The sequence below is a fragment of the Ambystoma mexicanum genome, chromosome 8, assembly GCF_040938575.1.
Source record: "Ambystoma mexicanum isolate Mex_15411 chromosome 8, UKY_AmexF1_1, whole genome shotgun sequence".
Lineage (NCBI taxonomy): Eukaryota > Metazoa > Chordata > Amphibia > Caudata > Ambystomatidae > Ambystoma > Ambystoma mexicanum.
Genome location: NC_090929.1, coordinates 973521760 through 973543135, shown reverse-complemented (window position 1 = coordinate 973543135; position 21376 = coordinate 973521760). Strand labels below are relative to the sequence as shown.

The window sequence follows — 21376 nt, the reverse complement described above, 5'->3', positions numbered from 1 at the left end:
GCAGTAGGGGGAGCCGGCCATCAGGTGGCTTGGAATGTGGGCTTACACCTGCAGTTCAAGCCCGCATTCCTAGCCACCTGAATGGTTTGCTCCCCCTGCTAGTGTACTAAAAGGTGTTATCAGCCACTAACACTTCTCCTCTACAGTCAATATTGTCCAACTGGGATGCAAGGGGGCACATACAGTGACTGGTAAGGATGACCACTCTGAGTTGTCTACAATCATCCTTTTTCCACAAGGACGGGCCAGCACTGAAATGCTAGGCAAATATCCACTGAACAAGAGTACGAACAGCAACTTCAGACACATGTTTTTGCGGTGTTGGGCAGCATCAGAGAGGGGATACTGTGTCTCTCTAGGCAGACAGGCCAAGGGGTTCGTGGCTGGATACCCTTTCTAACTTAGGTTTAAGGTTTAAGCTCAAGTGTTTCAATACAAGACACCATTGTGAGAGCTCTTCTACTGCAGACAAACCTAGCATGGTTGTCCTCTTGTGTGGGGCGATGTCCACTCAGGATGGTCTACGATCACACTTTAGCCCAGTGTGCCTTACCAACGTTGAAATAGCCATTTACATAATATCAGTGTTTCCACACACATTGTCGGTCTGGCAAATAAAATGCTAGGCAATTGTACTCTAAACAAGAGTACCATCAGAAACCCCAGACACATGTTTCTGACTGGCTGGGCATCATCAGTGAGGTGAAGCTATGTCTCTCTCATTGTCTTACTGTTTTGAGAGGTCCTTTTTTTCTCCTCAAGGGGTCTTATGTTTCCCAAGTTCTCTAAAAGCTACTCATATAATTTTGTATGAAATACCTAGTTCACCCTCTTAATTATTTATGTATTTATTTATTGAGATCAGATATTGGCAAGCCAGAGTCTGACAGTGCCAACAGCGAAAGGTGGGAGGGGGGTGCTACAGCTGGTAAGTAGCTAGCAACCTAGACCAATAAGGTCCGACCCGAAGGAGACTGATTTGACAAAAAGATACGTTTTTAACTTTTTCCTGACAGTTATCAAATCACTTGTGCTTCGGATTTCAATTGAGAGCAGTTCTAGAATTTGGCATAGTTGATAGTACAAAAGAGACCAACCCCTCTAGAAAGACGGATACAATCAACAACCATTGTGTGGCGGTAGACTGCTCTTAAAGGTCTCAAGGGAGAGAACCATCTGAGATATTTCTTAATGTAAAATTTGGCCTAGCCATATAAGGCTTTGGGGGCTTAAGTCAGGAGTTTAAACTTGATCTGTGGTTTTACCCAAAGCCAATATCGTATTTTCAGAACAGGGGTAATGTGATCTTGCCTGAGAGACTGCATCAAAGTACAGCAGCTATATTCTGGATCACTTGGAGTTTATGTAATGAGGATTGTGTTGCCCCTGCATATAAAGCATTACAGTAATACAGACGAATGTTAACCATGGCACATGCAATAATAGTAGAATGATTTTCCAAAAGGAATAGACAGATCTGTCTCAGTGTCATCAATTGGTAATGGGAAGAACTGATGACTTTATTTATATGAGAGATAGATGAAAGAAGGTAGACATCTGTTAAGGATTTCAATCAGGCAATACACCCAGGTCTCGCCTAGAATGTAATGCACAGATGAAATACTTATTTATTGTGTCTATAGGTTCAATATTCTGAGTGATATACCACTCATATCACACCCTTCTCAAAATACCCCCCAGGTCACAGTGGACCAGGAATCAGGCTGGTTGGTAAAGGTAAATATTTATTTATTTATTTAAAATTCAAATCAACATATGTTTTAATATATAAGGGGCAGCCATCACCAATGTGGTGACAAAACAATTCAAAAAATAAGTAAGGCAAATCGATTCACTTTTTAGTGACACAGAATATAAAACACAGGATGTAAAACGCAGAGAAAAGAACAGTTTTGGCTTGTGAAAAGATAGCGCTTAGGTTAATATTTCCCCCCGCAAAGTTCTTAATTCACAAATGAGCAATTCTACACAGATGTAAGTAAGCAACAATATTCAGGAATGTAAGAACAGTGTATAGTGTTTGAATACAATCTTCCCTCCCCAAACAAGAGAGAAAAACGTTTTGGGAAATTTTACACTTTTTAAATGACAGTTGAAAACGGCTTTGTGAAACTATGAAAAGTGTGCAAAAATGCTTAAATTGATATAAATACCTAAGGGACCAATACTGAACAGGTTCTAATGAACATAAGCTACAATAGCAGCAATAGTGAACACTTAGAATCAGAATAGAAGTGTGGAAATACTTTGAATGGGAAAAGACACGTGTAAAACTTTTGCACAAATTGCGAATTCCCGGCTAAATTTCACTACGCGATTTTTAATAAAAACGGTGCAAATATACTGTTTCGCAATGCGGTTTTTAGTTGTGGATGAAGTTATGCAAGTTTAAATGAGAGGCATTTTGGAGAAAAATTAACAAAGAAAAATGGAAAATCGGTTTTAAATGACAGATTGGTTTTATTTAAACTATATTAATGACTAAGAAAAAGAAGAATGCCGCCCAGGAAGCTCCACAGTTACGCACGGCCGTTTGTAACTCTTCATGTGGTGGATACTACGTTTTCTTTATGGAATTACTTTATTTAATCCAAATCACTAATGGCTTATGGTCTAGCAAAACAAATTAGAGAAATCAGCACTAACACTAGGGGTGCAAACAGGGTTGCAATAATGGTTCAGACACTATTGGAGGTTCTTAAGTTAAAGAGAGGATGGGTTGAGATTGGGGTAGGACAAGGCAAATATACTATGGGTTACTATGATTCCTGTTGATACTTATAGTCCACAGTAAATTAAGATTGGACCGTCAGGTTCTGGTCATCACAGATCGGGTCTACAGGCAGCAGGGCACTTCTGGCGGGATGGTCAGCTGGGCGGTTCTGGTCAATTGGACTGCACCTGAGGTTCGATTGGATTGGATTGGCCCTTCTGGTCACTGGACACTGTAGATTAATGGGATGGCGAGTTTCAGTAGGCAATAATGAATGGTAGCAAGCCAGACTGGATCAGAATGATTACTCTTAAGCTTGGGATGGTTCAGGATGTGGGCCTAGCTGAAGAACAGTTCAGCAAATGTTGAGGCCTGGGTTTTGCAAAGTGGTCTAGAATCAGGACAAGATGAAAAGTTCTGGAACAGGATGAAGAAGTCAGGACCAGAGCGTCATGCGGAAATCAGGATGTAGTCAGGAATCAGTCTGTATCTGTGTGTTGTGAGGTTCCCATATTTATCAAGCCAAGTGACATCACTCAGTTTATGGTAGGGGCAGAATTACAATCCACACCCCCAAGGCTGTGAGTGGTCAAATGCACTTGCCTTTTTCTGGTTGAAAGCCAGAAAGAGCTGTCATATTTTGTGATGTGACTTGGGAACTCCCACAGTGATTTGGACCAAAACTTAACTTTCCACAAATACACATTTCTATAATTATGCCCTCTAAAACAATCAGACAGATGCATTACATATTTTATGGGTTACATTTACCTCCAACTCCTACAGCCGTGAGAGCTGGCATTTTGTCTTTCTGTGGAATTGTGTCAATTTTAATCATAAAGATTTGGCCTAACAATTCCTAATTCAGTACATATCTGTGCAATCTCCAGTAGAACACGGGTATACAATATTAGACTTGCAGCATTAATAGTTTGGCGCAATCAGTGTTTCAGTATAACCTTTGTCCCTTATGCAGTACCAGGTTCACTCACGTCTTCAAATGTCTAGCATGAGTTCAGATTCATAAGTATGTATTTTTCACTCGTCCACTTATTTCGGCTGCCATGTTAAATGTCATGAAGTTCTGTGGCAAAGTAACTAATTTCCATTCAACATCCATGTCAGGTTTTCTTTTTCTCTTTCTTCACAAGTGAGCAAATGGCCAGTCCTTTGAAAGTCACTGAGAAGCCTCCCCCACATCCTGCCCCTCCTCTGGGAGGATGGGTGTCCAAGCCTTCTGTTGTCTGTACCTGAAGCAAGGACAAATGTCTAATGAGGGCCTTTGTTCTGAGCATGCAAGGAATCCCCATAACAATTAGGCCTTCCTGCTATCAGTGAGGTGTTACCCATTCCCAGGCTGAATGGGAAATACTTTAAATTACCTACATCTTTCATTAAAAGATATAAATGAACACTGTTTGTAGTTGCATTTTGACATTTAAAGAATTAGGCCTTTCAACAAAAACATGCTTTTAAACAGGCGATTTTGCACTTTCTTCAGGAAAAAAACACATTTAAACAGTCTTTTACATCAGATTTTCATTTGCAGCACACACATTTGATTTAGCATAATGTCTGTCCGTGAGTGCTGGAATTTGTCTGCAGTCTGGATTTATGTATCCAGCCCTTGCTTGGAGTTCTGTCTGCACAGCTGAAATTGTTACATCTTGCCATTTTTAGCCACATTTTTCCTGTGGAACTGAAAACCATGTTGCTGGGCTGCCTTTTTCATGAAATACATTACTTAGCTGCTGTCAGTCAGTGAGGCCTGGCTCCTCTGATCCACCTAGATGATCTGTAACCCTTTTAAATTCAATGGTTCACTGGAAAATGAATGGATCTTGCACTTAAACAGCACTTTGAAGGTTGCAAAGCTGCATTTTAAAAGGCATTTTCGGTTTTTAGCCCAATTCTGCGGCATTGCTTCATGTTGAATGGAACCGATCCCACTGGCATGCTCCTGCAGTGAGAATTCTGTTTTCACCCCCACTTTGACTGTGTGGCGGGGTGTTCAGCCTTTTGTGATGGTGACCCACACGCAGTTTTGCAGATTTTTGTGCGCACAGTGGTTAGCGCATCCATTTTTGGCTGTTTCTTTCCCCATTTGTATAGTGGTGCAGTGGGGCACATTGGCATGGGTCAAAATATCCCACATAAATCCTCCCCCTGACTTCGGCTTGACTTGTAGTCATGGGGAAGTCGGGCATGTGGGATTTTTCTTTCTGTCCATGTGAAGAACGCCGGTTTCTTTGGTGGTAAATTCTTCTTCCCTCAGCGAATGATGTGGCACACTCTCCTCGTCAGCTCTGGTTGGAATAGGAACGATACCCCTGTCTTCTCTCATGCTTTCTTTTCCAGTGTGGAGCAACACTCTGGATCTCTTTGGTTTTTCCTCCCGGGTCCCTGAGGAGGTCCTCCTTGGTGATGAGGGATGCTTAGTACCAATACTAGAAAACAGAACATAATCCAGTTATGAAAATGTCCCACTACTGCTCCAATGGGGATTTCAGCAGTGGGATAGATGCATGCATTCAGTGACAATTTACACTATTCCCTGCATGTATTTAATAACAATTTAAAATATTTCTCGCATGTATTCAATGACAATTCAACAATTTCCAAGGTTTCCAGATTCTCTCCCTCTAGGTTTTCTGTTGGCTCTTGTATTTGCTGCAGTTAGCTGGTTTATGTGGACTCACTTTTCTTCCCCTTCAGTCAAATTTCACTTCGGAATGCGGATTCTGTAGGTGACTGGTGAGGTTTTGTCTACAATTTCAAAAAGGTCCCCGCCAGCTGGGCAAAAATGTGCGCTCTTTGGCTTGGTTCCTTTGGAAATTGTACAAGTAGACCCTGTCTCCTACTTGATATTAATTTTTGGTCGTCTTAAGGTCATAGTGGGTCTTCATGCTGTCTCCAGATCTTTCTAGATTCTGCCGAGCATACGCAAAAGCATGTTGAATATGTCTTCCCAGATTCTCAACATACTCATGAGTTGTGAAGGCATTTATCAATGTCTGCTCTTGGGTTCTATAGAGCAGATGCTGGGGTAGCACCATCCTTCGTCCAGTCATCAGCTCAAATGGAGACATTTTAGTTGCAGAAGAAGGGGTAGATCTGATGTCCATCAGAACAAGGGGTAATTAAACATCCCAACTTGGCCCAGAGTCTGCCACAAACTTTTTAATATGCTCACAATGGTTTTATCAACTCCACCACTAGAGGAGCGGCGGTATGCAATGTGTCATTTCCTTCTTACCCGAAGTATCTCTCTTTGTCATCACCTCGCTGGTGAAGTGACTACCTCAGTCTAACTCAATCCTTTGGGGTAGTCCAAAACGCGAGTAGATGTGATTGATCATCAGGGCAGCTGCTGTGTCTGCCCTGCAATTTGGGGCTGGGAGACATTCCACCCATTTAGTAAACAAGCATGTTACGGTTAACATGTACTTGTTCCCCCTAGAGAAGCGAATCACGGGCCGATAAAATCTACTTGTAAATCTGACCAAGGCAGTGTTATCCATCTCCTTAGGAGGGGAGCACAATGTGTGAGTGATGTTGGCTGAAATTGTGCACACACAAGACACCCCTTCAAGTATTGCTCGAGGTCCTGCCCCATTTGTGGCCAGTATGCAACCTCTCGCAAGATTTCTAATGTAGTATGAAACCCCTGATGACCGGCTGTGGCCGCATCATGGGCGTGACTTAGCATCAGGCTACGGAATGAGGTAGGGACCACCCACTGGTCACAGCCAGATATGGATTGCCTCACCAAGCAATAGTTGCTTGTTCTGTTCATCTCCTCTACTTCTTTCCAATCCCCTGCTCCCCCCACCTTTTGTTATATTCCGGCACTACCTCAATTGCCATCTGGCATAGTAATGTATCTGCTTGTCTGTCTCACTCTCTTGCCCACCCCTCAACCCCTTCCATCCATTGTTCAATGGCTCTTACTTCTTTCCTTTATGTCCTCCAGACCTATCTGATAGCAGCTTGTTTGTCTCCCTCCCTCTCCTCTTCGTCCCCCCTTTTTCCTCCTCCTCCAGCACTACCTGAATTGTCATCAGATCTAGTAAAATAGTTGCTTGTTCTGTTCTTCTCCTTCTCCCTCACTCCAATCCACCCCTTAGCCCCCACTCATCTCGTTATTCTTCAGGCACTACCTCAATTGCCGTTAGGCATAGTAATGTAGCCACCTGTCTGTTTCACTCTTCCTCCCTCCCCTCCTGATCATTGTTTTAGCACTTGCACTACCTGAAATGTCGCAGGCTGATTATGATAGTTGATTTTTGTTTTTCGCATTCTGAATGTATCAAGGACTGTAAGAATGTTCACTGTATAATTTTCCCATGTTCCCTCCCCTCCTTGAAGCGCTTTGAAACACATTGTGTATCGGTGCTAAACAAATAAACAATCAATCAATCAATCACCAACAAACCGTCTTGGATTCGGAACATTTTTGGACATTTCATCAACATTCTGAGGTCCTCTTTCCCAATGCAATCGGTACACGTCAGGGGGAAGTTCTCAGGGTCCTCAATGTGTTGATAAAACTTACCAATGATTGGATCCCCTATTTGAGCCATGATGAAATCAGCATCTGGGTTCTCCTTAATCCACTGGGCAGTTGAGAGTTCATTGTGAGCATTTGTCTGGGACCTATTGATAGCAGTGACCTGGATTTGCCCCAACAAGGACTCGATCTCAAGTAGAGCCCCTTGGATGGCTCTGGTTTTGGCCAGCTGATCAGCTAGGTCATTTCCAGTTTTGTCTGGTCCCTCTACTTTAGAATGACCCTTGATCTTTTTCCAGTAGATGGTCATCCCACTAGAGGTGACCAGATCATCAATATTTTGTATTAGGTTTTCCATGTTTTAGTGGTTTGTTGTTAGCACATAGCATGCCTCTGGTTTTTCAATTAACCAGGTGCTCCACTAATCCGTTCCGGACATAATCTGAATCAGTGATTATGACCAGTTCGTGGAGTTGGTGTTGGACAGCAGTGAGGATGGCTTGATGAACTGCCATCAACTCTGCCACCTGACTACTACGGGGACCGATTTTGTATCCAGCGGAGGGTTCTGGCACATCATTCACCCAGGCATTACCCACGCCGGCCACTAGTTCCTTTTCCCCGCTGTTGTCAACATGGCAGGAGCACCCATCTACGTAGACAGTGGGCATACCCTCACACTTGTCTTCTTCATAAACCTTGTGTGGGGAATTGAGGTACACCTCCATGTTGTCCTGGATTCTAAGACTTTCATCCTCGAGACAGTTTTCTCTGGCACAATCATGCAAGTCAGCTAGGCCTTGTGCGAGGGGATTCCTCTTGTTTTGGCCATATCTGACCGCCACACGAAAGTCTTGCATTGACAGAATCCAGGAAGTAATTCAGGAATTACCCACATTTCCAGCCCGGATTCTGTCACTTTGAAGATATTGCAGAGGCTGGTGTGGAGTCCCCACTATGATGTGTTCCCCCTGGATGAATTCCTCAATGCCCACACCATTTCCAGGAGTGCCTTCTCAAAATCGTTGTTTTTCCTCCACAGAAGATAAAGTCTTACATGCATAGGAGATTACTTTATTGACCTTGACATGCTTTTGGTATAATACTGCGGTCAAGCATGTATTTGAGAACCCTGTTTCCAAAAACTCCTTGTTTTTGACAGGTTAAGCTAGGCAAGGCGCTTGTGAGAGGCTTCTTTTGAGTTCTATTACTGCCTCGGCTTGTTCTGGACCCCACTCCCACCTGACCCCCCACCTTCAACAGATGGATCAGGGGTCTTGTGATCTCTGCATAATCCTCAATGAACTTTCTACTGTAATTATTCAGTCCAAGTAGGCTCCTTATCTCACGCAGAGTTGTGGGGTCTTTTAGTTTCAGGAGTGCTTCCACTTTCTTTTCCTGGGCACAGAGATCCTCAGGAGTTATATCATGCTCCCAGAAATTGACACAGGTCCTTCACCACTGTGCCTTTTGAAAAGATAGTTTTGCTCAGGCAGCCCTCAACTGTGTCAGAACATAACGGATCTCTGCTATTTGTTCCTCCACAGTTGAGCTTTTGATCAGAACATCATATACATAGGCCAGGTTACCCCTTTAACCCAAGTCAGGCATGGCATTATGCAAGAAGATATTAAACTAAATGCCAGAGTTGATGTATCCAAAGGGAGTCCGGGTCCACGTGTACTGCTGCCACCCAAAAGTAAAGGCCAGCTTCCCTACTGACAGGTACGGTCCAGTACCCATTGGTCAGGTCAATGGCAGTGTATTCCTTTGAACCCTGAATCTGGGCCAGACCTTGGTCAACGTAGGGAAGAGGCCATCGGGACGTGTGGACCCGTTTGTTTAGCTCCCTTAGGTCAGCACAGAGTCTCCACTGGCCGTTCGGTTTTAAAATCCCCAGCACCAGCTTATTAAAGGTGCTGTGGACTGGAGAAATTTTCCCACGGGACTCAAGGTTTTTAATTATTTCTGTGAGGGACTCCATGGATGCGAGAGGCAAGCGATATTGCTTCACAAACACTGGAGTCATGCCAGGGTCCGTGGGAATTGTTGTTGTATGGATTTTGGTGCGACCACAATCATATGAGTCCACTGCAAATAGATCCTGAAAATCTAAGAAAAGTTGTTTCAACTTTTGCTCTTGCTCCAGAGTCTCACAGGCATCATCTAGGTTGGCTCTCTCATCAACCATCTGCCTGAAACCCGGACTGAGGGTTCCAGGCAGGGAAGGCAGTCCTTGTGGACCTGGAAGATCACTTCATCCCTCCTAAAGTCACAGGTCACCTCTTCCTTACCATAAGAGTAGGAAGAGTACACCAGGAAATTCCCCCATGCCGGGTGAAAATCCGGTCTGGTGTTGTGTCATTGTCGCTATCACTGTCAAAACAGTCATTGGGGATTGGTCCTATCAGTTAATTACCCAAATCTATGGAAAAATGTCAGTCATCAACCGCCATTCCAATAATGGTGGCTGCGCCCAGAGTCATACTCCTAAGGTCGCTGTTATCCACCACTATTGGAATGGTGTTGTGTTCTATATTGACTAATGGTGTCGGGTTTAACCCCAACCCTTGCTGTTGGAGATGGGCATTGAGGTGAACATATGCATCAGGATTTTGCCGTTTCTGTCCTCTTTTAATTTTACTTTAAGTGAGGCTAGTCGTGTCCGTCCTGAGATGGTGACTTCCTCTCCAATTTGAAATTCAACTGCATACGGCAGCAATTGAGCAGACCAAAATGCTTTTTCTGAATCATCAAAATTCATGGGATTACCCCCTAATCGGGACCAGGCTTTGAAGTTTATCAGGTCCAAACTAATGGCAAAGCGATTGAGAATGTCACTGCCTAAATAGAATTCAGCAGGGACATCTCGCGCGACCCAACAGTTATGTACTATGCTCTTGTTGCCTATGGAAATTTTGATGATACACCTGCTAGGCAGGAGATGTTTGCAATTGGGAGTTTCCAGGTCCATTTCCAATTTGCCAAGCAATTTAAATGTGGGAATAACTGGATCTTTTGGGAGTTTTCAGAACATGGCTTCACTGATGAAGCTCTTAACGTTGTTCACACACACTCGGACGAGAAAAGAGTCCTTCCCCTCATTTAACTGAATAGGGATAAACAACTGTTCTCTAATTTTCTGAATGTTGGCTAAACTTTGAGCTGGTTTCTCATCATTTTGGACTATGGAAGTGGGATTTTCTGATTGTACATTGGTATAGAATTTCACAGTATTTCCTTCCGGTGTGGAATGCCACTTGAAACTGGAAGGAAGGTTGATTTTCAAAAATAGAGAGGAATTCCCATCACCAGTTTGCTGTCCTACTGCAATTACTGTCACATCAGGGATTTGGTTGTTTTGAAAGTGGAATTCAATGTGATCCTATTTTTCTTCAACCATGTGGCATGTGCCATTTAAACTAACATGGTTGACACTATGTTTTCATTTTATTGGTCGGTTAGTCTGGGTCCAGAGGACCTTGTTTACACAGTCTATTAGGGGAGACAACCTATGGAGGATGTAATTCCCCAGTAAACATGGTGTGCCCTCCGGGGTCACGACTATGACCGGGTGTTTCACCTTGTGTCGCCCAATTTTAACTTCTAAATCCGCAGTTCCCTTGACAGGAATTTCAGTCCCATCGAAGTTCTGAAGTTGTCCAGGAAGAGGGGTGAGAGGGATCTGGTAACTATCCCCCCCTTCCTGAATTCAGCTGATCAAAGGCTCTCTTTGACAGAAGAGTGGCCTGGGATCCAGTGTCTACCAGTGCCAAAAATGTACATTTCCCTTATACTTGGACCGGGGCATAAAATCTTCTCTCCTCCTCCTCAATGGGGCAAAGATAATATGCATTTTGGGCCAGTTGGTGGGTTAGCTTCTTGATTCCTGCCTCTGACACAGGGGTGGTTTGGGCAGGATTCTGTGTGGGAGCTTGGGGATCTGTAAGAAAAATATGGGAGTTGGATATTGGGGGAGTTTTGGGCTCCCCTGGTTCTGATTCTGGGCCACCCCCAACCCCTTTTTGGAGGCAGTCACCAGAGTATTTTTGGGCTAAGTGGTTTTCCAAGCAATCATTCTGGGGTACAATGAATGGCGGTTCTAACTCAGTCCCCACATTTACCCAGTCTTGATTAGGATCTCTCAGGACCCATTTTTATTTGGGAGGAGTTCCCCCATCCCTGAAGGAGAAGATCTTTTTCCCAGAGTCCTCTGAGGACCCCTCTCCTTCAAATTGGAGGACACTAACCTCCTCCCCAAAATGGATCTTTTTAGGTCCTTTATTTCTCCTACTCGCCCTCTGTTCCTTAGGTAGCAGACTTTCAGGGGCAGGAGATTTTGGTTCCTGGTTTTCCAGGGGCTTTTCACAAGTGGAGAAGGAAGCTTCTTCTAAGGGTTTACACCCCTTGCCCCTGCGCCTCCTCCTTTGGAACCAGTGGATTATCTGGGTTCTCTCCCCGTTATTGTTCTGGAGTACCAGACTCTTGGTTTGTGGAGTTCTGAGCCACCATGTTCATCTGGGGGTTCTGCTGAGCCCTCAACATGTGACCCAGATCCTGGGACAAGTTCGGGACCTGGCGCTCCAGTTGGGACACCCACTCTGGCTGGTACGGGGGTCTCTGGTCCACCCTAAGTGGATCACGGGAAGGGTAACTCTCCCATCTCCCATAATACCCTGGGTTGGGATAGTTCTGGTAACCCTCCACCCTTGCCCCCCCCTCTCCCGGATTGGGCTGTCTGGGCTCAGGAAAGTGGGGAAAGAAAGAAGGGTTGTTTTGTGGGTTGAAGTTTGGCAGGTACCGGGGAAAGAAGCTGAATCCGGCATTTGGGGGATTACTGCTCTCCTGGGGAAAGTTAGGAGGGAAGTTTCCTGGGTTGGATCCTACCTGGTTGGATCCCCCCCTTGGGCTGGGGGAGTCCATACATACCCCAGGATGGGTTTGTTGCCCTTGTATCAGGGGCTTATGTAGTCTAGAGAGTTAGGGATCCCGTTTGTGGGATTACCTCCCTGACTACCTGTTTGGGATTGGCCCGAGGGCCTTCTAGTTCGTTGATTGGATGGGTTCTGTTCAGGTATATTTTAAGCCCCCCATCTCCAAATCTAAAATGGAGGCAACCTTCACCTCTGCCACCTTAGCAGCAACAGGGTTGTTGGCTGGTTTGGGGCTTTTATTGGAATTCTTGTTCTCCACAGGTTTCTGCACTAGATAAATACGGGTCGCCTTTTCAATGATCCAGTCCAGTGATCTCTTCTCGTGAAAGTCCCTCACCAGCTGGGTCATGATGTATTTGGGGAGTGCATGGAAGAAGGTGCATGGAAGAAGGTGTTAATGAACTCCCTAATGTCTGTGCGCACCCTCCAGGTGGTCTGTGCAAAGGCACGTTTAAGTTCTTGCACAAATTCTTGTGGGGCCTGAACTTCCCCACACTGCAGATTGTAGGCCGCCTTGCGGGCCTCTTGGGGATTTCTATGGACAGAAAAGTGTTTTAAGATGGCCGCCTTGTAGGTGGACCATCTTGAGTGGTTCTGATCCTCCAGCCCCGCAAAGAAGCTGCAATACTCAGGGGAGAATGTCCATTTTACATATTGGATGCAACTCTGACTATCTTTCAGATGAAAAGTACCCATCATCTGTTCGTATAACTCAAGGTGTTCCCAGACTGAATACTTGCCATTTTTGTGATAGGGAGTTATAACACTCCTAATGGCCTTGATCTGCTTCAGGGGATCTTTTTGTATAGCCTTCTTGATTTTGTTGGCCTTTTTGGTCTTAGTCACCCGTGTCCACTCATCCTCTGACTCAGAGGCACTACTACCGGAGGTGGCTATTTGATCCTTTAGGCCAGTGGTCTTCAAACTTTTTTGGCCTGGGCCCCCCCCTGAGCAAATTTTGGGCAGGCCGGCCCCCCCAAACGTGCCAGATGGACAGTATGTAGAAATGGCTATGAACTTTTGCGCCGTCACCGCACCCTACTCCCAGTACAGACCATGGGCTCTCCCCACCCTGCTCCCACCACTATCCCAGTGCTTCCGCCCATCCTTCTCCCACCACAGTGCCATAGCACAAGCATACACGCATCCATACACATATTTAAATAAAAAATAAATCACCATAAACGTACATTCTGCAGGGGCCTGCGCATGGTTGCTAAAATGCCCTGCTCCAGGTTGCTCTGCCCGTATGTGCGAGGAGGCGCAGTAGCACCCCCTCGTACGTACATACATGCAGTGCCCCAGCCAGCATTTCCAATGAGCTATGCAAGGCTGGCGAAGTAAAACGCCCCCAGCGTTGCATGGCTCAGTGATCACGTCATGTGCAGCTGGGGAACTGAACTGTCAAAGGCAAGCTGTTTCCCTTTGACAGATCAGCCAGCCCAGGAGCACTCCCTCAGCTGGAAAAGGAAGCTGAGGGAGTGCTCAGTGTTTCCAGTGGGTGGACGCCCCCTCACCCATTATGGATGAGCCGCCAGGCTTGGACTGGCCTATAGAGCAATAGAGCGATGACCGTATCAAAAATGCAAAATGCTAGTGTAGGGCAATCAAAATGGGCCACTTTTTTGGCCAATGTGAGCTAGTTTGAGGAGTTATTTCACTATGCAGCTAGCAGTTTTGACCATTGTTGCTGAATAAATATTCTTTAAATATCACCATTTGTTTCCATTTGAACAAAAACACCCCCTTGGGTACTATTCAAACAGTCCGTGACTAAAGGACTGAATATCCATTTGCAACTGCTGGCCACTTTTTCATTGGTGCCTTAGGTCATTTTATGGTCCATTCTGACTATGTTAGCTGCCCCTGCCATTTCCTCCAATCTAAAAACACATATATATATATATATGTATATATATATACATATATATATTTTTTTTTTTTACATTTCATGCTGGTCTTTCGCACCCCCCTCCCCCTGGGATGCGGCCGCCCCCCAGTTTGAAGACCTCTGCTCTAGGCACTCTCTGATTGTGCGAGCTTGAGAAGGACTTGCAGAATGTGGGGGCCTAGTTTCCCTTTTCTTCTGACTCTCCCCTGCTCCCAGGATTGGTGGAGTACCCTCCCCCCAACTGCCCTTCCTGGGAAGAGGTCTTGAGGATACTCTTTTTGGGCACCAAATGTAACTAACTGGTCTCTTGGAAGGGGGTAGTTTGGTGGATCCAGTTCCCTGACTCTCACCTCATAGGAGTCTTCCTGATCTGAGATGTTAGCCCTAACATTTGGGGATCTGTACAGAGACACCCATCCATCAATTTCTGGGAGGCGCTGATCTGTCAGTCCCATCTTACCCATTTTGTTGAAGTCTACCATCCCCATGGCCCCTGGTTCATATGAGTCATTGGACATGAAGTTGGCAGAGTTCATTGCATTGAAGGGGTTAGAGTCCCTATGTACAGGGGTCCTGATGTGAGGATCAGGGGTTTCTCTGTCCCTCACTATCTCTTCTCTTTCAGCCCCTATTCCCTGGTGATATGCCAAAATCTGAATCTTTTATTCCTCTATCAGGGCCTTACTAGTCTCAATAATTTGCTCTTGCATCGCTATCTGTTGGTGGATCCTATCATTCTTTTCACAGAGAGCCTCATTGTCTCTCTGCACTTCCTGCCTAGTTTGGAAATACTGGGCCAATTTCTGCTGCAGGAGACTCACCTCCTGAGTTTTACCATCATTGGTCTGGTTGCTCTTTTCCAGAGCATCTTCCATCTGCCTGGTTTGCTCTAGTAGCTTCTCATATTCTGTTTTAACTTCCTTGAGCTCCTGGAGGGCCAGCTTTCTTTCCTCTAGCTTGGTTTTTAATTGGCTCACTTCCTGGCCTAAGGTGTCCCTCTCCTGATTTAGAGTGCCCCTCTGTTCAGCTAGGTCATCCCTTTGTTTTTTAAATGCACTAGATTTCTAGTGCTCCTCATCAAATTCCTCTTGAGAGTGGATGTTTATAATAATTAATTTATTATTTTCCTCTTTCAAGGATTCTATGAGGTTTTGGAAGGTGACTATCTGTTCTGCGCATGCTCTGTTATAAGTTAACTGTTGCGCCTGCATTTGCGGACCCTGTTGTATAGAGTCAACCCTTTCCTGACACTCATCTTTCAGTGCCTGAACTTGGGTATCTTGATCTGCCTTCTCTTGCTGTAGGAGAGCCATATCTTCTTTTAGTTGTGTCAGATACTGCCTAGCTTCTGTCTCTGACTCTTGGTTCTTCAGTAGCCTTTGCTCTGCAGAGTCCAGATCAGTCTGGATTCTTTCTAGTGTTTCCACTTGATTCCTTGCCAGAACTATGTTCTCAGCATGTTTTCCCTGCCTTACTCCTATGTGGAGGTACATGTAGGCCGCTATTTTGGCAATTTTACTCTGCTCCTCTTTTCCTTTTGGGGCCATGTACAGTTCACTAAGAGCTTGGTGTAATGGGCCCTTGTCCTGTCATGTATCTAGGTCCATGGCAGTGACCTGTTCTTTGATTACCTGCAGCCATACCTATTCATTCTGTTCGGGCCACTCACCCCTGACGAACAGTTTGTGCAGGAGGTGTTCCCTAGCCATATTAATTTCTACTCGGATCGTCATTTTGGAAATATCAATTTCCTTATGACCTATTTTAGGATTAATTTACTTTTACAAACAGGCCTGATTTTGGAATATTTATTTTGAGAGGTGTGTGTACAGTGTAGCACAGTACCCCAAACCAGCAAGGTGTCTGTACCCTGCAGGCTAGTATGCTGTGTTAGACTGTCACGGGTAGTAACTCGAACTCAAAATCACGCCACAAGCCCCCAAACCTGTTAAGGATTTCAATCAGGCAATACCCCGGGGTCTCGCCTAGCATGTAATTCACAGATGAAATACTTATTTATTGTGTCTATAGGTTCAGTATTCTGAGTGATATACCACTCATATCACACCCTTCTCAAAATACCCACCAGGTCATAGTGGACCAGGAATCAGGTGGTTGGTAAAGGTAAATATTAATTTATTTATTTAAAATTCAAATCAACATATGTTTTAATATATAAGGGGCAACAATCACCAATGTGGTGACAAAACAATTCAGAAAGTAAGTTAGGCAATTGAATTCACGTTTTAGCGACACAGAATGTAAAACACAGGATGTTAAACACAGAGAAAAGAACAGTTTTGGCTTGTGAAAAGATATCGCTTAGGTTAAGATTTCCCCCTGCAAAGTTCTTAATTCACAAATGAGCAATTCTACACAGATGCAAGTAAGCAGCAGTATTCAGGAATGTAAGAACAGTGTATAGGGTTTGAATACAATCTTCCCTCCCCAACCAAGAGAGAAAAACGTTTTGGGAAATGTTACACTTTTTAAATCACAGTTGAAAATGTCTTTGTGAAACAATGAAAAGTGTGAAAAAATTCTTAAATTGATATAAATTCCTATGGGGCAATACTGAACAGGTTCTAACAAACATAAGCTACAATATGAGGTATAGTACACACTTAGGATCAGAATAGAATCAGAATAGAAGTGTGGAAATGGGAAAAGAAACATGTAAAACCTTTGCAAAAATTGCAAATTCCCACCTAAATTTCACTATGTGATTTTTAATAAAAACAGGTCAAATATACTGTTTCGCAATGCGGTTTTTAGTTGTGGATGTAGCTACAGGTCTTAGGTTTCAATGAGATTTGTCTCTCTAGCGATAAAATTGAAGAAGTTATGCAAGTTTGAATGAGAGGCGTTTTGGAGAAAAATGAACAAAGAAAAATGGAAAATCAGTTTTAAATGACAGATTGGTTTTATTTAAACTATATTAATGACTAAGAAAAAGAAGAATGTGGCCTGGGAATCTCCACAGTTACGCAAGGCCACTTGTAACTCTTCAAGTGGCGGATACTACATTTTCTTTATGGGAATTACTTTAATTCAAATTGCTAATGGCTTATGGTCTAGCCAAACAAATGTGAATTTACCACCGGTAGTGGGTCATTACACATGTGGGCATTGCTCGGTTTGCAAGTTAACATCCAATATGAAAGTAGTCGACCTTAAAGGAAGAAAATGGGAATTAAAAAACTTCACGAATTGTAATTCCAAGTGGGTAGTCTATGGCATCAGATGCCCTTGTGGTTTACTGTACATTGGGAAAACCAAGAGACCGATTGGTCAGAGGATCTGTGAGCACAGATCCTGTGTGAAGAATCAGGTACCGGAGAAACCCTTGGTAGCACACTTTAAGAGCGCCCGACATGGAGTGGATGATATTCACTGGTTCATCATTGAGATGATACCCCCCAACCTAGAGGGGGCAACAGAGATTTGAAATTAAGACAGGCGGAACAGAAATGGATCTATTCCCTAGACAATGTAAAAAATGGGCTAAACATTTCGATTGAATGGTCTCTATTCAATCACCATAAAAAATGAAAAACGCAAAGTGGGTGTGATATCGATACAACTCGAGTTTGGGCATTGATACCTAATGATATTCCGATACATACGTCTGCATATCTGTCATAGATATAGAACGATTTGTGGTACAGATCGACACTACTTGATGTGTATGGTCATCCCACACGTATACAAATATTAGTCTGAAGTAAGTACCGACCCAAGTTCCCAAACCCGCTCTATCATGGTGGACAAGGGAGCCAAAGCAAGATGGTTGTCGGTCACGTGAGCGAGAAATAACTGATTTTAGAATATAACGATATTTGACACATATGTCCACACACTTGTAAAATACATAGATAGTGGTGCAGATTGATACCCTATACCTTTTGTTTTCTATGGTTAATCTACATGCATACAAATATGTCTAAAGTAAGCACCGACTCTAGTGTATGCACCCGCTCCATCATGGCGGATGAGGGAACCTAAGTAAGATGGTGCCGGTCACGTGAGCGAGAAATGCACGCGATGACGTACGTCTCACGTGAAATAGATCCGCCGGTTATTTTAGACGGCAGCTGGGACGTACGATCCGCTCCAGCGTGCCGAGAGGAGACTAGCGTACGCAAGTTACACAGGAGACCAGCACAGAGATTACTAGGTAAGAGGGATGCGTGAGGCGTGAAGATTCACTGATGCACCACCACAAAGGAAAATTTAATAAGTGCCTTTGTTTGTGTTTGGCCATCTAGATTTCGTAGAAAGAAAACAATGCCGAATGTGGTGGAAAACCACTAATCTTTCTCCAGAGAATAAGATTGTGGGGCAAAGTAAAATAGGTAAGCAGCACGAGGTAGAGAGGATACATTTTTCATTTTTGCTAAAGAGTAAACATTTTTTCACAACACGGATCTCTATTTTGCTATAGACCTTTGGTGTAGGTGTCCAAACAGATTGTTGCGCCGCAGCGACCTGCAGTAAAAGTACAATCTGCACTTTTTGAAGCAAGTATAGCAGTGGGAAACGATTGCCCTGCTCATAATAGGTAATCCCTCATAGAGTGCAGACATGTGGAGAGTGAGTAGGTTTTATCTGATTGGAAACAATAGAACCTATTTGTAAAGACCGCAACATTGAGACAGTATATAAATGTATAGCTCATAGAAAATCTGAGAGAGATAGACAGAGGCAATCACGCCCTACGATAGAATGAACATAAAGTGTGGTAAGAGTCGATAGAAACTGGATAACGCCTCCTTGAAATAAGTTTGTGGTAAAAGAATGAGAATATGCAAAATGTGTAAATATTGAGTAAAGATGGGAAAGTAATAAGACCATGAAGAAATGAACCCTGCTGTTTGTATTGATAATGGAGGTGAAGTTGGTATAGATGTGATGTATGATGTGTTATGCACAAAAGAAAAGAAACCATGTTTTTAAGATTCAATGTTTGTTTGTTTTGTAGAAATGTTGAAATTGTGGCATACTGACACGTGATGACATGCGTGAAAACCAGAACATGTATAAAGACTGAGTGCCCTGAAGACAGCACCAACAGGATCTACGGAGTGGATGCATTTCTATGTATATTTGTATGTTTAAGATCTATGTTGGTTCTAGAAACACATTCTTGAAGTGTTGGCACAGCCTTTTTTGCCCACAGAAATTAAGGAGGGCAGTAGTAACAGTGGTGGTTGAAATATATAAATACCCCATATCTAGGCATAGGCAAGGTTTTTTGAAGTGTCAGCTTCTATGCCAATAGTGGAAAATGTATGCACAGATATATGTGGTTCACAACGAGTTTGGATCACAATGATGTGTCTTTTTTTTAAAATGTATTGTGAATGTGATGTATTTTTTGATAAACATTAAAATATGTGTATATCTTTGATAAATACATGGTTTTTCGGCCTTTTTTTGGTTAAGGGGCGAGCATGAGCAAGTGTATATGCATCTAGGGTGACTCACTCTGAACAGCAAGGGAAGGAAGCTGTATTGTGGGATCCTTTAGAATCTGTACCCCATTGCCTAGCAAAAAGCTGGCATGGTAAATGAAATTTTGCTCCCCAGATAATTCACTGTGCTGCAATGAGGCCAGTGTATACATCTCGTTGCCTGCATGGCGAATCCCCTTCAGGTGCTTAGGCTGAGTGCTCTCGCAAGTTGACTGATGGAGAATGCTAGTGACTACAGACATCCTTGGAGGTGGAGCCCTCTCATATTTCAGTACGTATAACCCAGACCTTCTAGAATGAGATTTTGTAAAGTATACTTTTTTGGAAGTCTAATTATACCCTTTCAGGGCAACCCATCCACTTCTACAATGTGGATGGTATCCAGTAATTTCACCAAACAATATTCCTCAAACAATGTTTTATTTTTCTTCATGTTACCACCATTTTGCTACAAAAAAGTAGATGGTAGATGGTAGGTTTGGTTTCAGGAACAAAAATGGTTAAAACAAGTGTGATTAAAAAACAGCGCTAAAACATTGTTTGATAAAAACACATAGAACCGCTGCGAAAGTGTGTGCGTGTGTACGAGAAATAGAGAGGGGGAGAGAGAAAGAGAGAGAGAGAGAGAGTGAGAGAGAGAGAGAGAGAGAGACAGTCAGTCCATGGGGTATCCAGTTATATTTTCGAAAACACATTTTCGACATGGCATTTTGTCAACACCAAAATGCTGGAAAAAAAATTCTGAATGTATTCTTTTTTATTTTATGTTTTATTTTTGTTTTGTTAGTTAAAAAAAGTGTCTATAAAAAAACAGGGGTTTGGGGGGGAACCCCCCCATTAAAAAAATAAAATGTGTCGACAAAATGGCATTTCGAAAATGTGACGTTCGAAAATGTCACTATAAACCGGTCCATGGATGTCACTAAGGGCTGCCTGCTACTAGGAAGAAGATGTGCCAGGACATGTCATGCAGATCTATTTTAAAAGTTCATACATCTTCTACTTGCCTGGGCCTCGTTGAACCGCCATTTTATGGCTGCAACATACTATCCAAATGTCTAGAAGGACTGATGAAAAGTCAAATGTTCATACAGGTAGAAGATAATCGGGGAAAAGAAAGTAGAAGCGAGATTATCTTGGGAGGATAGCTCAAGGGCAACATGCTCGCCTTGGAAGCAAGGCAACACGGAGCGACACATGTTTGATCCGGTTCGCGCTTAGAAACATCTGGGTATTATGCACGTTATAAATAACCTATCATACCTGAAGTGGGTGCTTATCCAATCGTGTGCACTAGAATTCAGGCTGCGCCCAACAGCAGAAGCCTGCCTTCTCTCACCACTGTTTGAATCAGCACTTGTACAGCACTTTCATATCCTGCGCTGTCCTCAGTCTGCTTCCACTTAATCCCCCAACAGCCTTTGTTAAAAAAAAGCTGCACCCCAAACTGTCCTACTTCTACAGCCGTGCATTGGGTCACCTTCCTTATACTATGGTTTACTGCCCTCATTTCTGAATGGCCACTATGGAAAGAGAAAATGGTGATGCTCGGATACCCACAACCGTCTTTTCATGAAAGGAAATGTTATTTTTTTAAAAAAAAATAGCACCTTTTTTTACTTATGGGTTCTAATGATGATTTTGCTGTAAAGGAAACCTCAAGCTGATACGTTTTGCAGTGGGCCTTTGCCTGCAGGACCACCCACCAGGTTTATATCGCCTCTGGAAAAACCCTGCATGTTTTATTCAGGAAAGGCTATGAAAAGGTAGCTTTGTGACCTTGCACTTACCGTACAATGAATACAATGAATACATTAATACTGCTATTTATCA

At 43.5% G+C, this 21376-nt stretch overlaps 1 long non-coding RNA gene across 1 annotated transcript in view; it reads left to right on the top strand.

The window, feature by feature from the left end:
- LOC138473702 (uncharacterized) overlaps positions 1-19485 on the top strand; it is a 166403-nt gene extending 146918 nt beyond the window's left edge. The window contains exon 2 of the long non-coding RNA XR_011268865.1: positions 19051-19485. This is a non-coding gene — a long non-coding RNA (uncharacterized lncRNA). The remainder of the gene's footprint in view (positions 1-19050) is intronic.
- Positions 19486-21376: the final 1891 nt, after the last annotated feature.